Genomic DNA, 11909 nt, shown 5'->3' on the forward strand with positions numbered 1-11909 from the left:
GGTTGCTCTTTTGCGGTATGGCAGAAGCCCTCCAAATTTGGAAAAGCAAGCAAGTACAAGGTACGCACTTAGATTATCATTCCTCAACTGGCTTCTCCACAGCCTTTTCCTCCCAATATATAAAACACAGCAATAAAGGACAGAAGAATAACATTTTAAACACTGAATGATTGCTCAAATTTACTCCTCCTAGATAATAGTCTAATTTGTTCTTCTAATGCTGCACAACTGCACTGACTACTTAAATTGCGTGTTTCACATGTCTCTACTATTCAGCTCCTCTTCTCATCTCTGCATTGCCTACCCACAACATACTATTGGCTTAACAGTTCCCATAGAACACTGTTTGAATTTAAGAGGCAGATTTGAGGGAAACACAAATGGCTATCCTTTCATTTATGTGCTTCTATCACAGAAATTTGATTGTTCTCTAAAGGCAAGCATGGATTTGTTTTCTTCCAGCAGCTTCGAGGTAATTTTCTACTTAACTTGCATAGTAGCAGTTGTTGGGGCTCAGAAAACCTCAAAATGTGCCATTTTGATATGTGAATTATTTCAAACCGAGGGCACTTGGGAAACAGCAAATACAGGAAAGGGTTCTCCCTGAACTCCCTTAAGTGCCTGAAGATAGAGCCTCCAAAAATTAACAAAATTGTCATTGGTATCCTCCCTGGGAATCTCATCAGTGAGGGAAGATTAACTCACAGGAGACACCACACTCCAGATAGACTTTGTCACAAACTATCCATCACCTCTTCTTCTGACGAGGTCCTTGGAGACAACTTTTATTACCTGAGATTGTTATTTGCATAACAAGACAAGCTCAGCTCTCCATGCATTCCCTCCTCTTACTCTCCTACAACTTGTATAGACGCCACCACCACCCCCGCTCCAAATAAACCCCTCCTTCCTTTAGCTCAGGATGCTATAGAAGCTTCTATCATCTGGCCCCTCTTCAAGTCCTCTACTCTGTGGGACTCCTATGTGTAATTAAAATTGCTTTTCTCCTACTGATCTGTCTACTGTCAGTTTATTTCATAGATTCAATTATTGAATCTTCAGAGCAGGCGTCCCCAAACTACGGCCTGTGGGCCGCATGCAGCCCCCTGAGGCCATTTATCCGGCCCCCTGCTGCACTTCAGGAAGGGGCACCTCTTTCACTGGTGGTCAGTGAGAGGAGCACAGTATGTGGCGGCCCTCCAACGGTCTGAGGGACTGTGAACTGGCCCCCTGTGTAGAAAGTTTGGGGACGCCTGCTTCAGAGGATAGAAAGTTTTCTCTCTCCTACACAGTTATGAGTAATTTGCAATTTTACTCATTGTTTCGTATCATTAGTTACCTTCATTTATATACATGCATATGTCCTCTCACTCTATCACTCCAAATGAAGTGACATGCACATATATATAATACATATTTCATATTTCTATGTCCTGTTTTCCCTCCATTCCTTGCATTTTGCCTTGTGTACTGTTAGTGTTCAAATAAATATTTGTCAAATCAAACAAAAAGGAAATGAAAGAATGAAACGTCCTACAAACCTATCAATAGTAAACAATAGTGGCTGTACTTTTCTTTCAGAGAAACAAATCAACAGTTTTCAAACAAAATGTCTTGGAAATATTCCCTAATGACTTGGCAGTCAACAATTCCCAGCTCAAAAAATTTAAAAAGATAAAACAATACATTACCTTTATTGTTATGAATGTCTTCAAAAATAATTTGTCATAAATTTAGCTATGATTTAATTGTTTTGTGAAACTATTGGGAATTTATTTCATTTTGCTTATCATTCTTATAGAGAAGAAAAACTAATTTTCTCTCTACTCTATAGTTCTTAAATGAAACTTCTTGTAACAAAAGACAGATTAAAAGCAGAAGCTTATTAAAATGTATACTTAATTGTTACATATATATGGGAGAAGATCTAGAGAAATGAGTAAATCTCTAGAGCAAATCTTAAACTTCAGGCTAAATGCCATTGTTTTTTGAAGCAAGAAAAAAAGATGTAGGAAAAGATCCAGCTAAGAGGAGATGGCTAGGAAAAGTATCTTAAACAAAGGTAATGGGAAGTTCTAGCTAGGAAAGGGAGTCAGGCTGGTGGGACCAAGGGAAAGAAAAAAGAAGCAGATATGCCGTAAGTCCTTTCTTCATGGTTCAGTACACATAGCCCTCCCGTACAAATAACTCACAATCTTCTTGTGTCCAGCTATCACTAGACCCTTGGCTGATCAAAAAATGCAAGGTAGCTCACTGCAATCTTGGTGTTATCTATACTGCACAAATGCCCCTTCAGCACACAGCAAGCACAAGCACCATGCTATCACCAACAAGCCTTTGTCTCTTTGTAGTCAGCTCCTCTCTTGCTGATTTGCCCATTGCTTTCTCACAATGCATCTTCCTACTTTCTCTAATAAATCTGTGTTTCTTTATCTCCAACTGTCTTGGTAAATTCTTTTTATCACCCATCTGACACCGGCCCTGGATAGTCACCATCTGCAACAGATAAGGATGATTATGCAAATTCAAGTCAAAACCTTTTCCATTTTGTATTAGTGATTTAGTGTGCTTTTCTTCCTGAGACAGGGAGAAAGACCCTTACAAATAAAGATTTCTTTTACAGATATAAATTTCTCTCTCTAAAAAAGTAACTTTTTAGGGCCAATCCTGTGTCTGGTGTTTCTCAAAATAATATGACAAAGATTTTGAGGTGGCATATTCTATTCTTCTACAGTCATATTTTGGGGTATTGTACCTTGAGCACTACCATATTCCTGTTTAAAACTTTCCCAAGCAGTTTCACAATCCAGAAACTGCGTTGGTGGATTATCCCCTGACCCAGGGCATTTTTATAAAAACAAAAGCAAAAGGTTAATAGTTAGAACTAATTATAACCTAGTTTTTTAGTTTAGAAAGCAGCCCATCAAGAAGGTTTTTAAGTGCTTGTCTTAAATCATCTGTTGCCGTTTGAATACCTCCAGTGATGGCTGAGTGGCCCACACACCAACAAACATTAAGGTTGTCCATACATGAGCCGTTACAATGATTTCTCTGCAGTTTATGTCAAGTTGTCCAGTTTTAGCTCACAGGGCTTTAGTAAAGAGGAAGTCTTTATTTTTATTGATTCCATGTCAGAAAGGTAGAATAAAATTTGAAATGTTAGTTTTAAGTTTTAGCAAAGTCTCAGCCAAATATTAGAATTCAGGATCAGTTGAAGTTTACAGGTAGATAGCAAAACCTCGAAGACAATAAACAGCAGTAGAGTCTAATAAAAAGCATAGTATAGTTTTCTATTGGAATATGATTTTTCTCTCCATACTCACCCCTACTTGTGCCAAAGTTAATTGCAGTAAGAATAATTTGTTTACAAACTAAGTCTACTGTCGTCATGTCCTGATTATTTACATAAGCATAGCAAGAGTAGTGATAAACTGTAAAGGTTCTTTTTAAGTTGGCTTCACTGGAACTTTAATAAGAAATCTAAGATTGGACTTCTTAAGCATCATAAGGCTAAGATGCCAACCCAAGAACTTATCATCAGATATTATAACAGGATAAAAAAAATTTTTCTCTCTTACTCCTTTTTCTCTACTTCCCCATTTCTGTGAAAAGAGTTTTTTTTTTAATAAAAGATTGATATTTAGCATAATAGGCAGTCAATATTAACAAAAGTAAAAAATTGTAGTCTTAGAAATACCATGTTTTGAAGAAATTAAGACTTCAAAGCCTCATCTGAAGATTCACAATATCAGTCTGATGTCACCCATCAGACTGAAGCCAGGATATTTGCTTAAAACCTTGATGCCTTTGAAGATTCCACTTCAGGATGCATTCAAGTACTTGGCTTTGCGTGTGGGGATAAACAGATAGTAGAAAAAGTATAAACAATGTTGGAAAGAGAAAGAGAGAGGAAGACAAGAGGGAGAAAGAACAATTTGCATGTACTCATCTGGGAACCAATATTGTGTTGTGGTTAATGTCAGCTTCTCTGGAATCAGATGGCCAAGTTTAAAATCAGCCACCTTGTTAAATGTGGAATATAATAGTCATAACTTCAAATAATTATTCTAAGGGTATGTCTTTAGTAGCAATGTGAGAAGAGACTAATACAGTAAATTGGTAATAGTAGACTGGGGTGCTGCTATAGAGATACCTGAAAATGTGGAAGCTACTTTGGAAGTAGGAAACAGAGATTAGAAGAGTTTGGAGGGCCGAGAAGAAGACAGGAAGATGTAGCAAAGTTTGGAACTTCCTAAAGACTTGTTGAATGGCTTTGACCAAAATGTGGATAGTAATATGGACAATAAAGTCCAGGCTGAGGTGGTCTCAGATGGAGATAAGGAACGTATTGGGAACTGAAGCAAAGGTGACTCTTGCTATGTGTTAGCAAAGAATCTGGCAGCATTTTGCACCTGTCCTAGAGATCTGTGGAACTTTGAACTTGAAAGAGCTGTTTTAAGGTATCTGGCGGAAGAAATTTCTAAGCAGCAAAGCATTCAAGAGGTGACCTGTTTTTTTCTGAAAGTGTCCAGTTATATACACTCACAAAGAGATGGTTTGAAATTGGAACTTAAGTTTAAAAAAGAAGCAGAGCATAAAGGTTTGGAATATTTTCAGCCTTACCATACATAGAAAAGAAAAACCCATTTTCTGGGGAGAAATTCAAGTCTGTTACTGAAATTTGCATAAGTAACTAGGAGTCAAATGTTAATAGCAGAGACAAATGGGAAAATATCTCCAGGGCATGCCAGAGATCTTCATGGAAGCCCCTCCCATCACAGACCCAGAAGCCTAGGAGGGAAAAATGGTTTTGTGAGCCAACCCCAGGTCCCTGCTTCTCTGTGCAGTCTCAGGACTTGATGTTCTGCATCTCAGCTGCTCCAGCTCTAGTCGTGACTAAAAGGAACCAACATATAGCTTGGGCCATGCCTCAGAAGATACAAACCCCTAGCCTTGGCAGCTCCCATGTGGTGGTGGGCCTATGGGTGTGTGGAAGACAAGAGTTGAGCTTTGGGAGCCTCTGCCTAGCTTTCAAAGGATGTGTGGAAATACTTGGATGTTCTGGCAGAAGTTTGATGCAGAGGCAGAACCCTCATGGAGAACCTCTAGTAGGGCAATGTAGAGGGGGATTGTGGGGTTGGAGGCCCTAAACAAAGTCCTCACTGGGGCACTGCCTGGTGGAGTTATGAGAAGGCGGCCACCATCCGCCAGACCCCAGAATGGTGGATCCACCGACAGCTTGCCTCATGTACCTGGAAAAGCCACAGGCACTCAATGCCAGCCCGTGAAAGCAGCTGTGGGGGCTATACCCTGCAGAGCCACAGAGGCAGAGCTGCCCAAGGCCTTGGGAGCCTACTCCTTGTATCAATGTGCACTGGATGTGAGACATGGAGCCAAAGGAAGTTATTTTGAAGTGTTAAGCTTTAATGAGTGTCCTCTGGTTTTAGACCTGAAAACAAAGGACCTGTGCCCCCTTTGTTTTGGCCAGTTTTACCCATTTGGAACAGAAATATTTATCCAATGTTTGTATCCCCATTGTATCTTGGAAGTAACTAACTTGCTTTTGATTTTACAGGCTTGTAAGTGGAAGGGACTTGCCTTGTCTCTGATGAGACTTTGGGTTTAGACTTTTGGGTTAATGCTGGGATGAGTTAAGACTTTGGTGGACTGTTGGAAAGGCATAATTGTGTTTTGAAATGTGGAAAAGATATGAGATTTGGGAAGTGCCAGGGGCAGAATGATATGGTTTGGCTCTGTGTCCCCACCCAAATCTCATCTCAAATTGTAATTCAAATTGTAATCCCCAGGTATCAAGGAAGGGACCTGGTGGGAGGTGAATGGATCCTAGGGACAATGTCCCCTTTGCTGTTCTCATGATAGTGAGTTTCACAAGATCTGATGGTTTAAAAATGTGACACTTCTTTCCCTTGCTCTCTCTCCTGCCACCATGTCAGATGTGCCTTGCTTCTCCTTCACCTTCTGCCATGATTGTAAGATTCCTGAGGCCTTTTCAGTCATGTGGAACTGTGAATCAATTAAGCCTCTTTTGTTTATAAATTACCCAGTCTCAGGTAGTTCTTTATAGCAGTGTGAAAATGAACAAATACACCTTTCTTACACCATACACAAAACTCAACTCAAGATGGATCAAAGACTTAAATGTAAAACTCCAACTATAAAAACCTTAGAAGACAACCCAGAAAATACCATTCAGGGCATAGACATTGGCAAAGATTTCTTGATGAGGACACCAAAAGCAATTATAACAAAGTAAAAATGGACAGATGGGATCTAATTAGATGAAAGAGCTTCTGCACAGCAAAGGAAACTATCAACAGAGTAAACAGATCACCTACAGAATGGAAGAAAATTTTTGCAATCTATTCATTTGACAAAGATCTTGTCCAGCAGCCATAAGGAACTTAAACAAATTTACCAGAAAACCAAAAAAAAAAAAAAACTTATTAAAAAGTGGGCAAAGGACATGAACAGAAACTTCTCAAAAGAAGATACACATGCAGCTGACAAATATATGAAGAAAAGCTCAACATCACTGATCATTAGAGAAATGCCAGTCAAAAGCACAGTGAGATACAATTTCACACCAGTCAGACTGGGTATTACTAGAAAAGCCAATAAAACAACAGATGCTGGTGAGGTTGTAGAGAAAAATTAATGCTTTTACACTGTTGTTGGGAGTGTAAATTAGTTCAACCATTGTGGAAAACAGTGTGGTGACTTTTTAAAGACCCAAAGGCATAAATACCATTTGACCCAGCAATTCCTTTACTGGTATATATGCAAAGGAATATAAATCATTCTGTTATAAAGACACATGCATATGTATGTTCACTGCAGCACTATTCACAATAGCAAAAACATGGAAGCAACCTAAATGCCCATCAATGATAGACTGGATAAAGAAAATGTGGTACATATACACCATAGAATACTATGCAGCCAGAAAAAGGAATGAGCTCATGTCTTTTGCAGGGACATGGATAGAGTTGGAGGCCATTATCCTTAGCAAACACAGGAACAGAAAACCAAATACCACATGTTCTCATTCTCATAAGTGGGAGCTACATGATGAGAACACATGGACACATGTTGGAGAACAATACACACTGGAGCTTGTCAGAGGGTTGGGGGTGGAGGAGAGAGAGGATAAGGTAGAATAGCTAATGGATGCTTGGCTTAATACCTGGGTAATGGGATGATCTGTGCAGCAAAGCACCATGGCACATGTTTACCTAGGTAACAAACCCACATATCCTTCACATGTGCCCCTGAACTTAAAATAAAAGTTGGAAATTTAAAAAAAATTATTTCTATTTGGGCTTGAAAAATAATTGTTTTGGCACATATATGCCTTTTAGCCTAACAGGGTCTTCCTGCCCACTACACAAACAAAATCAATTGCCACAGAGACAATGTCATTGCAGTGAAGAAAGAATTTAATTAACACAGGACTGGCCACACCACTCAGGAAATGGAGTTATTACTCAAATCAATCTCCTCAAAAACTTGGAGAGTTTTTCAAAGACAGCTTGGTGAGCAGGTGGCTAGGGTATGGGGAATCCTGATTGGTTGGGTCAGAGATAAAATCACAGGGAGTCTAAGCTGGCTTCTTTCACTGAGTCACTTCTGGGTGGGGCCTCAGGAGTGGTTGTTGTATCCAGATGGACCCATTGGCTGTCAGACATGCAAAAAACCTGAAGTGATATCTCAAAAGGCCAATCTTAGGTTCTCTAATAGTGATATTACCTGCTGAAGTAATGAGGAAGTTGCATATCTTGTGACCTCTAGAATCATGGCTGGCTATCATGTATATCTACACATTAGCAGAATTCTGGCTCCTCTATCCTCCTAGCCTGGTGGTCTGTCATTAACTTCACAAAGGCGGTTGAGTTTGGGGTAAGGACTATTACTACTTAAACTATCAACTAAATGTCTCCCAAAGTTAGCTTGGCATAAGCCCAAGAATACTTAAGGGCAGCTTGAAGTCTAATGGCATGATGAGGGTTGGCTAGATTAGATCTCCCCCTCTGCCATAATTTTCTCACTGTTACAATTTTTGCAAAGGCAAAAATTCACAACACATTAAATAAAATAAGGAACCTTTACTAGAGATTTGACGTGAGGTAGAATAGAGTGTTTATGATTCTATAGAGAACCTTAGTACTGGGGATTCACATGACATATTAAAAAAAAACTTTTGATTCAGTTAATTTAACCAGTAAAGTCTATGTAGTAGGAGAACAGTTTAACTGACCTATTCTGTTACCTTAAATTATTAAACTCCTGTGTTTGGCATTTACAAACAATGTTGGCCTTTCTCTCTCTAATGCTAAATCCAAAGAATTTAATTCAAATAGTATTTCTTATTATAAACACCAATTCTAGGATTGTATTGATTGTATTTAGATTGGTTGATATCATATAATATCAAATGTATCCTTTATTTAGTGAAGATATGAAAGAGGAATCAAGAGAGTACATATTCTGATATTTGAAATCCAATCTTTTTTTCTTCCAACTACAGAAGCCCTAAAGTGTGAGATCTTTGAAGAATTCATTTATTTTTCTTGGTGTGAGCTGCAGGTGTCTTCTGGACAAGATGCCTAAATATGGACTGGTTGCCATGAGAGAGAAGAATATAATATTAAGGTGGAATTTATTATAAGAGAATAAATAAACCTCTGCTGACAACAAATGAAGGCATAATTAGATTATTCTAAAGAAACTTCTCTATAAACACACTGAGATGGGTTAGTAAACAATGAAGAAATTTTATGCAATAGTTTTGGCAAGAATTATACAGAAGGCAATAATGGTCAGATATTGCTTGTAAGATTACATATTGAAGAGGCATAATTTGTCTGGGGTAATACCCAAGGTTCGTTCCCTCACACCAAGGAAATTGAGGATGTGGACGCAAACAAGATTAAGAGCAGAGGTTTAGTAGGCAAAAGCAAAAAGAGAAAAACTCTCTCTCCTGCAGAGACAGAGTGGCTCCTGAGTGTGTCTTCTGGTTCTGTGGTGAAATGCATGGGGTTTTATAGAGGAGCTTGAGGAGGTGGTGTCTGATTTACATAGGGCATGAGAGATTGGTCAGACCAGGTTTGCTGTTTGCATAGCATACAAATAAGCTGGCCATCCCACCCTAATCTTTTATGAGGCAGATGGGGGGGTCTCATGTAGCCTGCTTTTGTACTGCACATGTGTGTCATAATTAGAATTTTTGATGCCGCAAAAGAAGTCGCACTTGAATATAAATTTCCTCAGCAAGGCAATTTGCTTCTGGAGAAGGGTGCAGCTCATAGATGGAACAATGGCAAGCACACATCTGGACAAGGAGGGGAAGGGGTACTTAAGCCTGATGGAGGTCACCTCTACTGCTATGTCGTTCCCGTTGGCTAGGGTTAGAACACACAGTTTAGTCTAATTCCAATTGGCTATTTTAATGGGAGTAGGAGCGCAAGCCAGAGTGGTGGGGTGGGTAGTCTGGTGGGAAGGACAGTTATAGGTAGGTCAGGGCAGGTAAGCAGGGGTCAGAGCAGGTGACCAGGGTGAGTCAGGACAGGGAAGAAGACTGGGGAACAGATGTGAACTACTGATTAGAACTGGTGGAAAAGGTTGTTTACTGAAACTACAAGGAAATTAAATGTTAAAATAAAAAAATAAGTCAGCTGAACATACTGACATATTGATTCTTTGAAGAGAAACTTAGAGTTCACTATATCTAACGTGCAACAAAGAATAGGGAAGAGGGAACCTCCATGTTGAATATTCCTGGCTTACAGGTATCCCTTTTCTATTGGCATAGCTCTCAGCACTTACCTAATGCAAGCTTTTACCTTGCTTATCTATGCTTGCAGCTTGATTTTTCAGACTGCTTTTTGTTAGAAAAGAAATGATTTGGGGCTGCTTTTTATAAAATGAAAACCTTACTGAGGACTTTCTTACTCTATCTGCCTGAATAATCTCTAGCTCCTGTATCAATATGAAATGGTTTATAGTTGCACTGAGGCAGAAGATCATGAAATTATATAATCAGAATTTTATATCAGGAAGGGACCTAAAAGATAAATTAGCCCAAACATAGCATTTTAAATTATAAAATATAAGATTCAGAAAGACTGACTGACTTTTTCAAAGTCACATTAGTTGGGGTCATAGTCAATATCACAATCCAGTTTCATGGAACAGAAATATATTAAGCACTTACTACGTGTCAGGTTCTTAGAAATTCAGGGAACAAAGATTTTTTAAATGGTGAATATTACCTTTGATCTACTATCTCATTAGAGAGCCATACATTTCATGACTTCCCTCAATTTGAAGATTTAGCATGGGCCCCATCCTGTTCGGCCCTGTCCCACCACAGTACCCGCCAGCCATGAGCTCCAAGTGGTTCAACAAGGGCCCCTGGTACCAGCTGCCAACCAGGTCAGGAACTGGCTCCTGTCCGAGTATGACTCCCAGAAGGAGGCAGAGCTCCGCAGCTGGATCGACGGACTCACTGGCCTCTCCATCTGCCCCAACTTCCAGAAGAGCCTGAAGGATGGGATTATCTTATGCACACTCATGAACAAGCTACAGCCCGGCTCAGTCCCCAAGATCAACCGCCCCATGCAGAACTGGCACAAGCTAGAAAACCTCTCCAACTTCATCAAGGCCATGGTCAGCTGTGGCATGAACCGTTTGGACCTGTTCGGGGCCAACGACCTGTTTGACAGTGGGAACATGACGCAGGTGCAGGTGTCTCTTCTCGCCCTGGCAGGAGAGGCCAAGACTAAGGGGCTGCAGAGCAGGGTGGACATCGGCATCAAGTACCCGAAGAAGCAGGAGTGGAATTTCACCACCACCACCATGAAGGCCAGCCAGTGCATCATAGAGCTGTAGATGGCCACCAACAAATGCACCAGCCAGTCGGGCATGACCACGTATGGCACCAGGAAGCATGTCTACAACCCCAAGAACCACATCCTGCCCCCCATGGACCACTCGACCATCAGCCTCCAGATGGATACCAATAAGTGTGCCAGCCAGGTGGGCATGATGGCTCCTGGGACACAGCAGCACATCTATGACACCGAGCTGGGAACCAACAAGTGAGACAGCTCCTCCATGTCCCTGCAGATGGGCTACAGCAGGGCGCCCACCAAAGTGGCCAGGTCTTTGGCCTGGGCTGGCAGATACACGACCCCAAATACTGCCCTCAAGGCACAGTGGCCAATGGGGCTCCCTCTGAAGCTGGCGACTGCCCGGGTATGGGGAGGTCCCTGAATATCTCCCTTACTACAGGAGGAGGCCGGCTACTGAGGCACCCGGCATGCCCTCTCCCCACATCGTCTTCCCTTCTGGGTGTTTGGGTTTTTCTTCTGTGTTTTCATCTTTTTTTTTTCTTAACCTGTTCAGTGCTGCGAAATAACCAAGGGTCTGTGAGTGGCTCGTGGGATCAGCAGGGCTTTTTTCCCCTTACCTTGGTCCTTTGCAAGACTGAGCCACCAGGCTTCAGGGTAAGGGGTCAAGGTTGTATCCCGATCTGTGTAGGGTGAGAGTCCCTGATGGCAGGTCCAGGATGTGGGCAGAGCTGTGCTGGGGAGAAGAGACCCGGGCTTGGAAGGAACCAGCCCCCAAAGGTTTCTGGTTGCCTCGCCTCTTCCCACTTTTGTCACCCAATCAGTTTGTGGTTTCTGTACCCGCAAAAGTTTCAGGAAGTATTAACAAAAGAAAAAAACTTTCTTTTCACCTGTGGAATGGGGCAGGGACAGTGGAGGGGGTGCTGGGAAATGGGTCTTCTGGGAAAGAGGGCCTGGCCATGATGCTAAATATTTCAGGCTCCCAAGTGGCTGGATTTCCCTACGACCCTCAGAACAACAGACCTCAGACCCTCAGACCTA

At 41.1% G+C, this 11909-nt stretch overlaps 1 pseudogene; it reads left to right on the forward strand.

Annotated features, from left to right (window-relative positions):
* The first annotated feature begins 10402 nt into the window (after window positions 1-10402).
* Window positions 10403-11328, forward strand: LOC101049459 (calponin-2 pseudogene; annotated as a pseudogene).
* The last annotated feature ends 581 nt before the right edge of the window (window positions 11329-11909 follow it).

This window comes from Saimiri boliviensis, chromosome 19, assembly GCF_048565385.1.
Source record: "Saimiri boliviensis isolate mSaiBol1 chromosome 19, mSaiBol1.pri, whole genome shotgun sequence".
Lineage (NCBI taxonomy): Eukaryota > Metazoa > Chordata > Mammalia > Primates > Cebidae > Saimiri > Saimiri boliviensis.